The sequence below is a fragment of the Polyodon spathula genome, chromosome 7, assembly GCF_017654505.1.
Source record: "Polyodon spathula isolate WHYD16114869_AA chromosome 7, ASM1765450v1, whole genome shotgun sequence".
NCBI classification, from domain to species: domain Eukaryota; kingdom Metazoa; phylum Chordata; class Actinopteri; order Acipenseriformes; family Polyodontidae; genus Polyodon; species Polyodon spathula.
Window position 1 is genome coordinate 42,065,324 of NC_054540.1, and position 12,714 is coordinate 42,078,037.

Genomic DNA, 12,714 nt, shown 5'->3' on the forward strand with positions numbered 1-12,714 from the left:
AGCAAACTCACCACAATCAGATTATTACTGCATTTCAAATACATAAATAAAATAGCAAACTCACCACAATCAGATTATTACTGCATTTCAAATACATAAATAAAATAGCAAACTCACCACAATCAGATTATTACTGCATTTCAAATAAATAAGTCAAGTGTGTGGATTGACATTTGTTTTCTGACCGTTTCACATAAACTGATATGAACTGGTCTGAATCCAGCCTGGTGAAGATACTGCCAGTACACAGCCCTACCTGCCATAGTAATTTCACATACTTCACTGAAAGCCTGCAATGTGCCCTTCTGTTATAAACTTTACTTCCCTAACAGGGCAAATCCTGCATGAAAAACATATGGCAAACTGATGAGTTATTCATTCATTACTGAGAACAGTCTGAATAAAACAAAACAAACCCCCCCCCCACAATTCTAACATTATTAGAAGACGTTTCAGAACCACTTAACACTGTGCTTAAAAACAGCTGGACAGAGATCACATCCTATACACTAACTAACCTACCAGCGACAGAGATCACATCCTTTACACTAACTAAGCTACCAGTGACAGAGATCCCACCCTTTACACTAACTAACCTACCAGTAACAGAGATCACATCCTATACACTAACTAACCTACCAGCGACAGAGATCACATCCTTTACACTAACTAACCTACCAGTAACAGAGATCACATCCTATACACTAACTAACCTACCAGCGACAGAGATCACATCCTTTACACTAACTAACCTACCAGTTACTGCAGCTTGCTGCTACTGTATGTGCTGCTTGAATAAAATAATAAAGTCCGCTAAAACAGACTTACTGAAAAAAAGACAGGAGTGGCAAACAAGGAGATACACTGGAGATAGAGGGAGGACGGACTTGCGAGAAATATGAATCTGTAACAGTAGAGTGTGTCTGATAACACTGATGGTCAAGCTGAACAGAGCACACTGCACCTGTATGGCTGCTTTGCACAGAAGTATTTTCAGGTATGCTACGTCAATGTGTTGGTATAAAACTGCAGCTGTGCCGCTCGTTACCATAAGGGCATTTCAAAGGCATACTGTAACTAATTCATAACATACTAAATGTTTCAAAACATAAAATGGAGAAAATCGCTGAGAACTACACTAGCACCTTTCTATTGTGTAAGGAAAAGGAAAACTAGAAATATTCAGTATTAAAATCAATCATAGGCACGTTTATAAACAAACACTGACAACATTGCATATTGAACAGTGGTGTTAATGAGAGCAGATTATAGCTGTTGTCCCAAACAACAGTCCATTGGAATGAAAGTCCCATTTTAGTATTGGGTTTATGTACAATTACCAAATCACTATCAATTTGATTATGACCTGTACTAAATTCCATGTAAAATGTATGAAAACAATCATTAAAACCCATGACCAGCAGGCTGAAAATCAGCTGACCCAGCCCAAATACTTACAGGTCCATAACAAAAACTCAGTCAAAGCCTAAGCCTCCAGTTCATCCCACAGCTATGCCATGCCTCAGCAGTTCCACAGTGCACAGAGGCAGGTGCCCGCCACTTCACAAAGCATCTGCAAACCAGGACAGTAAAGTGCTGAGCAGCAGAACATGCCAAGGAGAGGGCAAGGAGGTCAGGGACCATGGCCTCCCCACACTCACAGCGGCAGAACAAGCCAGCGAGAGCGCGAGGAGGTCAGGGAGCACGGCCTCCCCACACTCACAGCGGCAGAACAAGCCAGCGAGAGCGCGAGGAGGTCAGGGAGCACGGCCTCACCAATCACACCACACCTTCACAGAACAAGCCAGCGAGAGCACAAGGAGGTCAGGGACCATGGCCTCACCAATCACACCACACCTTCACAGAACAAGCCAGCGAGAGCACAAGGAGGTCAGGGACCATGGCCTCGCCACACTCACAGCTGCAGAACAAGCCAGCGAGAGCACGAGATGGTCAGGGACCATGGCCTCGCCACACTCACAGCAGCAGAACAAGCCAAACTACATTCATACTGCTGGAATCTGAAGGTCAGGTTCCTACCACCCTCCTGAAATGTGTCCGTGTCTCCTTGTTAACAAGGAAAGATTAATTTTAAAAGTTTTTTTTTTTCCCCCTTTTCAGAACTTATCTAAATAGATGGCGTTCACTTAAAAAAAAACTTAAAAAAAAAAAAAAAAAAAAGGTTAGAAACAGCTGTGTGACAAACGCCAGCTCAATAACTCAACAGACTTCACTTCTAGGTCATTTACAGAAACCCATTAAAATGACTGTTCCATTAACAATAAACCCTGTGAACATGGGTACAGACATGTTACAACACTATACAAAAAAATAAAATAAAATCATTCACTTTAAACTCAATGTAAAGAGGTGCATGGAAAGAGTGCACTCCCCAGACTGTAAGCAATGGAGCACACTTCAACAGTTTGCAATTAAATCTGCAGTTCTGCAGGCAGAACACCTAGAAGAAAACTCCCAACCCTGCACACAGGAGCAACCCTTGCTGTGAAAATGTAAAGCCTAGACCCTTTATTTGTCCTAAAATGACAAATGGAGGGTCTAGCCGCAGTCCTGTGAGCGCTCTGTCTCCACACCCTGTGTGCTAGCTGAAAACCCAGCATTCCTGTCTGGCTCACAGAGGCCAGCGCAGTCGACAAGCCAGAACACTTCCTGCCAGCAGCATTCTACCGCTTGCTTTGTTTTTATTTCTACTCCCAGCTGAACTTTAACGAGACACTCATCTTGCACACACAGCACACAGTACCACAGTCCACTATGTCTTAGATTACTGTACCTAGACTAACTTCCACATTTACTGACTGTGTGTGAAAATTCTATCTGAACAGATGTAATGAACATTACATGCTGTGGTTGGATATTTATAGATCTTTATTGCCAGTTGCCAGCCCTACTGATTTAGACTGTCACATCCACCCTCCCCCTCCAATACAAAGAAAAAAGTACAAGAAAATGTGCATCCCACACTTTGCAGTTTCACCCACGCCCCACCCCTTTCCATGTCTCTGCTGGTCTAAAACTAGCTACAGCAGCATTCACAAGCATTCCTAAGCCCACAAACAGTGTATACTACAATTATCAATACATTTTTGTTGGATCAAATGAAATGTAATTGAAGCCTGATGAACAGAGTTGAAATACCTGAAAAGTTCTGGTACAAACAAAACAAAATCTAAACAAGTAGAAACTAGGAGGGAAAAACCCATTTTGCCCACTAGTATGGTCGTGGAGCAGTGTATTCTGTTTCTGTTCAGTTTGAGGTCAAGGCTCCCATTTTTGCATATTATAGGATACTGTTTCATGCTGTCACTATAAAGTATGTAACAGGACTGCGGTAAGACCCAGTAACTTATGAGAGAGCTACAGAGGTCAGTCCTTGTGAGTATAAAAACTTTATATCATGACCCTGGTTTAAGTAAATGGGAAACTGAAAAAATCTATGAATATCCCAGATGAAACTGAAACTATGCAAAGGACCATGAAGTTGGATTTGGTTGTTTGGGTAGATTTCAGAGTTTGTGTTGCAGTACTTGTTTTTAAGCTTGTAATTATGAGCCCTCAAAGTATTGTGAAATACCAAATTCAAGAATAAATAGGAAATTCACTCTTCCAATTAGCAGGGTTGGTTGTGGTTGTGGTTTTGCTTATGGCCTGCAGGCTACAAGTATTTTTCCATCCATTCATATATTCAGTGATTTCTGATATTACAGAGAATGTTTAATTCCTTGATACCCGTAGAGATTGTAACTCATGCTGGGGAAGTACTGAAGGACTTGGAGACCTTTGTGACTGTACTGACTGACATCTGTACCTGCTAAGTTGTTGCTCAGTTTTATGTTGAGTTTTGATAGGTTTTTTAATCCTTATATGTATTTGGACTTCTTGACGTGGTGGTGTGATTGTGACATGTATCATTTGGTTCTCAATGAAGTCATCTGGATAATAAAGGTTCCCTTTCTAGTTAAAAATTTAACCATTACTGAAACCTAAATATTCCTATACCCAAGCTGCTCAGACGAGCCTGTGAACAAGCTATGCCCACCCACAGCAGCGAGAGAGATACTCTTGCATTCCCGAGGAATCGAAGACATGTTCCTACGGTTCTTCATATAGGAGGCGGGGGACCCCAGTGCGGTTGCTGCATGGTCCACACCAGTGGCTGATGCACTGTTCATGAATTCCCACCGCGCGCCAGATCACCATGTTCTGGAGAAATTCATCTAGAGACTGGGCAAAGTGTCCAAGTAGCCACTTACGGCCCAGGAGACTGTTTTAACCCAGCTGCAGCTCCTGAACGGTCCACGCCGTTTGAAGAGTGCCAACGGACAGACCGCTCAGTCATGGCACGTGGGACCTTATGCATCTGACCCATCACGCCTGAGCTTGCGGTCTGGCACCGAATGGATTGCATGTAAGACATCTGGGTCTTGTCGACGGTTATGACACGGCAAAAAGCCAGGGTGGGTAGAAGGGGGGTGTTTTTCAGACTTGGTGTCTGCCTTGTGGGTTCAACCCCACGACTCGTCCCATGACAGTAATACTACAATTGATCAATCAACCCCTCAGCCACATTCTATATAAGGTTCAGCATTATGCAAAGTTAATCACTGAAACACCGCTATCTATGACACGCCCCCACCTACTCGTTTCTAAAATGGCTGCATCAGAAATCTCTTATCAATCGGCTCAGTTTCATTTTCAGACACGTTTAATCAAAAAAGGGCAGGAAGGTTTCACAAGCATGGCCTGTGAGCTTGCTGGGGTTGTGTGCTTTGTGCAGCCCAGCCTGGACAGTTTTATTAGGTTTGGCTTTCTGAATTAGTAATTTTATTGAAACAGATCGTTTGTGGCACCTCTCTGTTAAGTAAGCTGTGGTATGGTAGTACTGCGTTGTGCTTATTAACATACCCCTGTGCTGTCTGCAGTGTGTTTGAAGTGTGATGTTCAGGAAAGGCTCCTCAGTCCAACCCTGCTCCCTGGAGCTGCAGACTTCACTGTGAAGACCGAAAGTGTCAAAGACTTCCAGCAGACCCACAAGGCCCCAGCCAACCTGTACCGGCTCAGAGTCCTAAAGTAGGTGGCCACCCGCTGAAACTAGACACTAATACCATGTGTTCATCTGCCACTTAAGAGTTGAATGAGTATTGCATCCAGGCACGTTCATTTCCATTGACAGACCAGATATGATTGCAGACTGGCAAAAACTAATCAGTTATACAAGTGTGTGTGCTGCATATTACGTTTTCGTCCGTCGCCTACAAGTTGAATGAATGTATTTATTTTATGCAATTACATAGGGTTTTGATATTGTGATTTTTTTTATAGTTTAATCTCCTATTCATTTTGGAGCAGAATATCAGAATTTGCTAAGATATGTTATATATTTTATTTAACGTCACAGTCAGTATGCAAACCTAAAAAAAATACTGCACTGTATAGCACAGTTTTTAACAACTGAATATGAACTAATGTACTGTACATCAGTGTCTTTGTTTAAAACATTCAACTCAAGATAGTGAAAGTCAGCCATTGGTTAAAAGAAGTATCTGTGCACTAATGATGAACACAACACACACACACACACACAACAAATAAGTCTCTATGGTGCCAAGTCAAATTTTCAGACCCAACTTTATTTAATGTCTTATCAAAAAATATTTTCCTCCATAAACCTTCATGGTCGCACTCCTGTTATTTTACTGTCAAGTGATCAATTACATAACTGCGCTCGATTTATTGTCCTTCACAAAATCTCTATGGTTAAACAATGCTATAAAAACAAACCACAGGAGAGGTGAAACTTTTGCCCATTCTTCATCGGGAAAAATTGCTTCAGTTCGGAGAATTTTGTTGGGGATCCTAAGAACATAAGAAAGTTTACAAACGAGAGAAGGCCATTCGGCCCATCTTGCTTGTTTGGTTTTTGGTAGCTTATTGATCCCAGAATCTCTTCAAACAGCTTCTTGAAGGATCCCAGTGTGTACAGCTTGCACCAACATTACGGAGACTTCATTTCCAGACAGCATGATTCTCTTTGTAAAAAAGTTTCTCCTATTTTCTGTTCTGAATGCCCGGTTGTCTAATCTCCATTTGTGACCCTTGGTCCTTATTTCTTTTTTCAGGTCGACATGCCTTTCAAACCCGGAATAATTCTGGGATGCTCTTCTTTGCACTCTTTCTAGAGCAGCAATATCTTTTTTATAGCGAGGTGACCAGAACTGAACACAATATTCAAGATGAAGTCTTACTAGTGCATTGTACAGTTTTTAACATTACTTCCCTTGATTTAAATTCAACTCTTTTCACAATATATCCAAGCATCTTGTTAGCCTTTTTTATAGCTTCCCCACATTGTCTAGATGAAGACATTTCTGAGTCCAACAAAAACTCCTAGGTCTTTTTCATAGTTTCCTTCTCCAATTTCAATATCTCCCATATGATATTTATAATGCACATTTTTATTTCCTGCATGCAGTACCTTACACTTTTCTCTATTAAATGTCATTTGCCATGTGTCTGCCCAGTTCTGAATCTTGTCTAGATCATTTTGAATGACCTTTGCTGCTGCAACAGTGTTTGCCACTCCTCCTACTTTTGTGTCGTCTGCAAATTTAACAAGTTTGCTTACTATACCAGAATCTAAATCATTAATGTAGATTAGGAATAGCAGAGGACCTTAATACTGATCCCTGTGGTGCACCGCTGGTTACCATACTCCATTCTGAGGTTTCTCCTCTAATCAGTACTTTCTGTTTTTTACATGTTAACCACCCCCCTAAATCCATGTACATGCGTTTCCTTGAATCCCAACTGCGTTCAGTTTTAGAATTAATCTTTTGTGCGAGACTTTGTCAAAAGCTTCTTGGAAATCTAAATAAACCATGTCATATGCTTTGCAATTATCCAATATCGATGTTGCATCCTCCAAAAAATCAAGCAAGTAAGTTAGACACAATCTCCCTTTCCTAAAAACATGCTGACTGTCTCCCAGGATACTGTTACCATATAGGTAATTTTCCATTTTGGATCTTATTTCAGTTTCCATAATTTTGCATATAATAGAAGTCAGGCTTATTGGTCTGCAGTTACCTGGTTCAGTTTTGTTTCTCTTTTTGTAGATCGGTATTACATTTGCAATCTTCAAGTCTCGCCATAAAACTTCGATTGGATTCAAGTCAGGACTTTGACTGGGCTACTTAAGAACATTAATTCTCTTCTTGTTCAACCACTCCAGTGTGGCTTTGGTTTTGTGCTTCGGGTCATTGTCCTGTTGAAATGTGAATTTCCTCCCCAGTTTCAGTCTTGGCTGACTCAAATAGGTTTTCCTCAAGGATTTGCCTAGAAATTTGGTACGTCCCATTCTCCCCTCTATCCTGACAAGCTCCCCAGTCCCTGCTGAAGAGAAGCATCCCCATAACATGATGCTGCCACCACCATGCTTGACAGTTGGGATGGTGTTGACTGGGTGATGTGTAGTGTTGGGCTTGCGCCAGATGTACGCTTGGAATTTTGACCGAAAATTTAGAAATCTGGCCTTTTTCCCACTCCGAAAAATTTAGACCACAAAACCTTTTTCCACATGTCTGCAGTATCATCTATGTGCTTTAAGATGAGGCTTTTTGAGTAATGGCTTCTTTCTTGCCACCTGCCCATACAGGCCAGCTTTGTGTAGGGACTGGCTTATTGTTGATGTGTGAACACTTACTCCCATCTCAGACACAGAACTTTGCAGATCTCGCACGGTCATTGTTCACACCCTGAACCATCTTCCTGCTTCCCCGGCTGCTCAGTTTGGGAGGAAGACCTGATCTGGGTGGTGTCTGGGTGTTATGATGCATCTTCCTCCTCTTAATGATGAACTTCACTGTGCGGAGAGGGTATAAGTCTCTAAAACTTTAAAGAACCGACTTCTCGACGACACAACGTATAGACCCTTATATATATATAATATATAATATATATATATATATATATATATATATATATATCGTTATATATCTATATATATATATATATATATTTTAATATATATGTCAACTTATATGTTCAGTGCCTTCCCCCTTTCAAAATGTTTACCTTTTGTTGCCTTATAGCCTGGAATTAAAATGCATTGTGTGTGTGTGCTAGTACTGTAAAGATCTCCGTGGCACCACAACACGACACAGATCTATATATATACTAATATATATATATATATATATATATAATATATATATATATATATATCTATATATATATATCTTATATTACTATTAATCTATATATATATTTCATAAGTTCCTGGGGACTGGTTAAGAGTCCCCTGGCTCAACCCTCATTCATAGAATTGCTTTAAATCAGAAAACAGAGGACATTGGGGAAACACAACAGCAGCTCAAAGTCAACACAGCCGCGTATGTTTTTCTGATAACAAACAAGCTGAAACTCTGAGCAGCTGATTCAAATTCAGCGCCGTTTTGAGACACGGGCGAGGGGAGGAGCCAACAGCACAGCAGAACAACGCAGTTAAACGAGGCAGTCTTCCCAGCGACAGCGAGTGGAAGCGACAGCGAGTGGGAGAAGTACAGGCGTGGAAAAGTACAGAGCAGTTTCGAAGCAGTTTGAAAGCAGGTTGACGGCTGCAGAAGAAACTAAACTTAAAAAAAAAAAAAACCTCAACATGGTCTTCAAGCCAGTAATCTGTGACACCTGCTTGATGTGGGAAATCCGAGAAAACCCAGCGGAGCTAAACCAAGTGTGCGTAAAGTGCCGCGCGATCCAGGATTTGCATAAACTAGTAAGTATGCTAGAAATGGAGCTGGAAGAAGTGAGACAGCAACAGGATCTTGAGGAACTGGCACACCCACAATTCATGGAAGTCTGCATCACCCCTAACAGACTGAAAGCCACCAGGGAGATAGAAGGTCAGAACAGCTGGGTTCAGGTAGGCAGAAGCAGGGAAAAAAAGAAACTTTGTCAAACACAACCACCAGAAATCAAAACAACCAACAAATTTGAGTCACTTCAGAATTTTGATGAGCAGAACCAACAACAAGAGAATGAAAGGAACAACATCCAGGACCCTATTGACAGTGGTGACCAGACAGCAAAAAGAAGGGAGGTCATGATTGTTGGGGACTCCATATTGAGAAACACAGCAAGTTCAATTCGCAGTTTGGACCCCCTTACTACAACAGTGTGCTGCCTTCCGGGAGCCTCGGTCAAGCACATCACTGAAAACGTGGACAGGCTCCTAGAACGAACAGGAGACGACCCGGTAGTAGTCGTCCACATTGGTACAAACAACATTGGAAGAGACAGACCAAAATCCCTGCAAAACAAATTCAGAGAGCTAGGAAGGAAATTAAAAGAGAAAACCAAAACTGTGGTATTTTCTGGTATACTACCCGCACCTTGCAAAGGACCATATGGACAGCTGGAAATAATTAATCAAAACGCATGGCTGAAGACGTGGTGCACACGGGAAGGCTTCACCTATCTTGATCATTGGACCACATTCTACAACGAGGACTATCTGTATAGACGGGATGGACTGCATTTAAATAACAAGGGAACCAGTCTACTCGGAGAAAAGATCCTCGAGCAGGTTCGGAAGCATTTAAACTAGAAAGGAAGGGGGGAGAAATCAACAAAAAAACAGAAGGGAGACCGCATCAAAACAAGAACAACAACTCAGGTAAGACAACCATTAAATGTATTTATCTAAATGCTAGAAGTATCAGAAACAAAATTCTAGAACTTGAAGCTACTGCACTAACAGGTAACTATGATGTGATAGGTGTTACAGAAACGTGGTTATCTGAGAGTGATGGGGACGAATATAATATTTGTGGGTATACACTGTATAGGAAAGACAGGCAGGACAGAAGAGGAGGAGGGGTAGCGCTATACATAAGAAACAGTCTTGAAGCCCAGGTGTTAAACCTGGACAAAGAAAATAAAACCGAATCAATATGGGTCAGAATAACGAACAAAAATTCAAAGGGCATCATAATAATAGGATCTTGCTATAGACCGCAAGATTCAGACGGTGAGCAAAATAATCTGTTATACAATGACATTAGAAATGTGTGTAGCAAAGGAGAAGCCATACTAATGGGGGATTTCAACTTCCCCCAAATAAAATGGGAAAACCCGGTGGGTAGCGCGAAGGATGAAATAGAAATGGTGGAAATGACAAATGACTGCTTCCTAACACAATTTGTCAAGGCACCGACTAGAGGGGAGGCATGCCTTGATTTAGTCTTTTCAAATAACGAAGATAGAATAACTAAAACAGAGGTCAGAGAACCACTGGCAAACTCAGACCACAACATGGTCTCATTTGAAGTGTTTTTTAAATCCCCAAAAGTAAAGACTAAAGCTAAGGTTTACAATTTTAGAAAAGCAAACTATGAAGGTATGAAACAGAGACTAACAGAAGTAGATTGGAGTAAAATAGAGAAAACACCCACAGAAGAAGGATGGTTGTTCTTCAAAAATGTAGTACTAGAGGCACAAAACAATTACATCCCTAAAGTAGACAAATCTAAATGTAAAACTAAATTGCCAAAATGGTTTAATAGATCAATTAAAAAAAATATTCAGCGAAAAAAGGCACTTTACAGAGCATTAAAAAAGGACCAAAAAGAAAGTATGCAGAAAGAGTACACAGAACTGCAAATGCAAGTCAAAAAGGAAGTTAGAAAGGCCAAGAGAGAAATAGAAATGAACATTGCTAAGGGAGCTAAAACCAATTCCAAAATGTTTTTCCAATATTACAACAGCAAGAGAAACATTCAAAGAGGAGATTAAATGTTTAAGAGATACAAATGGCAAAATCGTAGATGAAGAAAAAAAAAATAGCAAATATATTAAATGATTACTTTTCACAAGTTTTTACAAAGGAAGATACTGACAACATGCCCCACATGTCATCCAGTTCCTGTCCAGTTTTAAATAACTTTAGCATAACTGAGGCAGAAGTGTTAAAGGGACTAGGAGCTCTTAAAATAAACAAATCCCCTGGGCCGGATGAGATCCTCCCAGTAGTACTCAAAGAAATGAAAGAAGTAATTTACAAACCGCTAACCAAGATCATGCAGCAGTCTCTTGACACAGGGGTGGTACCGACAGACTGGAAAATTGCAAACGTAATACCGATCCACAAAAAGGGAAACAAAACTGAACCAGGTAACTACAGACCAGTAAGCCTGACTTCTATTATATGCAAACTTATGGAAACTATAATAAGATCCAAAATGGAAAATTACCTATATGGTAACAGGGTACTGGGAGACAGTCAACATGGTTTTAGGAAAGGGAGATCGTGTCTAACTAACTTGCTTGATTTTTTTGAGGATGCAACATCGTTAATGAATAATTGCAAAGCATATGACATGGTTTATTTAGATTTCCAGAAAGCTTTTGACAAAGTCCCGCACAAAAGATTAATTCTCAAACTGAACGCAGTTGGGATTCAAGGAAACACATGTACATGGATTAGGGAGTGGTTAACATGTAGAAAACAGAAAGTACTGATTAGAGGAAAAACCTCAGAATGGAGTGTGGTAACCAGCGGTGTACCACAGGGATCAGTATTAGGTCCTCTGCTATTCCTAATCTACATTAATGATTTAGATTCTGGTATAGTAAGCAAACTTGTTAAATTTGCAGACGACACAAAAGTAGGAGGAGTGGCAAACACTGTTGCAGCAGCAAAGGTCATTCAAAATGATCTAGACAAGATTCAGAACTGGGCAGACACATGGCAAATGACATTTAATAGAGAAAAGTGTAAGGTACTGCACGCAGGAAATAAAAATGTACATTATAAATATCATATGGGAGATATTGAAATTGGAGAAGGAATCTATGAAAAAGACCTAGGAGTTTTTGTTGACTCAGAAATGTCTTCATCTAGACAATGTGGGGAAGCTATAAAAAAGGCTAACAAGATGCTCGGATACATTGTGAAAAGTGTTGAATTTAAATCAAGGGAAGTAATGTTAAAACTGTACAATGCACTTGTAAGACCTCATCTTGAATATTGTGTGCAGTTCTGGTCACCTCGCTATAAAAAAGATATTGCTGCTCTAGAAAGAGTGCAAAGAAGAGCGACCAGAATTATTCCGGGCTTAAAAGGCATGTCATATGCAGACAGGCTAAAAGAATTTAATCTGTTCAGTCTTGAACAAAGAAGACTACGTGGCGACCTAATTCAAGCATTCAAAATTCTAAAAGGTATTGACAGTGTCGACCCAAGGGACTTTTTCAGCCTGAAAAAAGAAACAAGGACCAGGGGTCACAAATGGAGTTTAGAAAAAGGGGCATTCAGAACAGAAAATAGGAGACACTTTTTTACACAGAGAATTGTGAGGGTCTGGAATCAACTCCCCAGTAATGTTGTTGAAGCTGACACCCTGGGATCCTTCAAGAAGCTGCTTGATGAGATTTTGGGATCAATAAGCTACTAACAACCAAACGAGCAAGATGGGCCGAATGGCCTCCTCTCGTTTGTAAACTTTCTTATGTTCTTATGTTCTTATTCTCTCATATTAGTGAATTAAATGGTACATTGAAATTTCGTTCTGTTCGATATTTTATTTTAAAACACTGAAACTCAAAATTAATTATTATAAGGTGACATTGGTTTTATGTTGGGAAATATTTTTAAGAAAAATAAAAAAACTGAAATATCTTGCTTGCATAAGTATT

At 40.3% G+C, this 12,714-nt stretch overlaps 1 protein-coding gene across 2 annotated transcripts in view; it reads right to left on the minus strand.

Annotated features, from left to right (window-relative positions):
• The window catches only part of LOC121318630 (plastin-3-like), a 61,396-nt gene extending 59,920 nt beyond the window's left edge, over window positions 1–1,476 (minus strand). For both annotated transcript variants that reach the window (XM_041255515.1, XM_041255514.1), the window contains exon 1: window positions 1,459–1,476. The gene's annotated coding sequence lies outside the window, so the exon portion shown is untranslated. The remainder of the gene's footprint in view (window positions 1–1,458) is intronic.
• Between the last annotated feature and the right edge of the window lie 11,238 nt (window positions 1,477–12,714).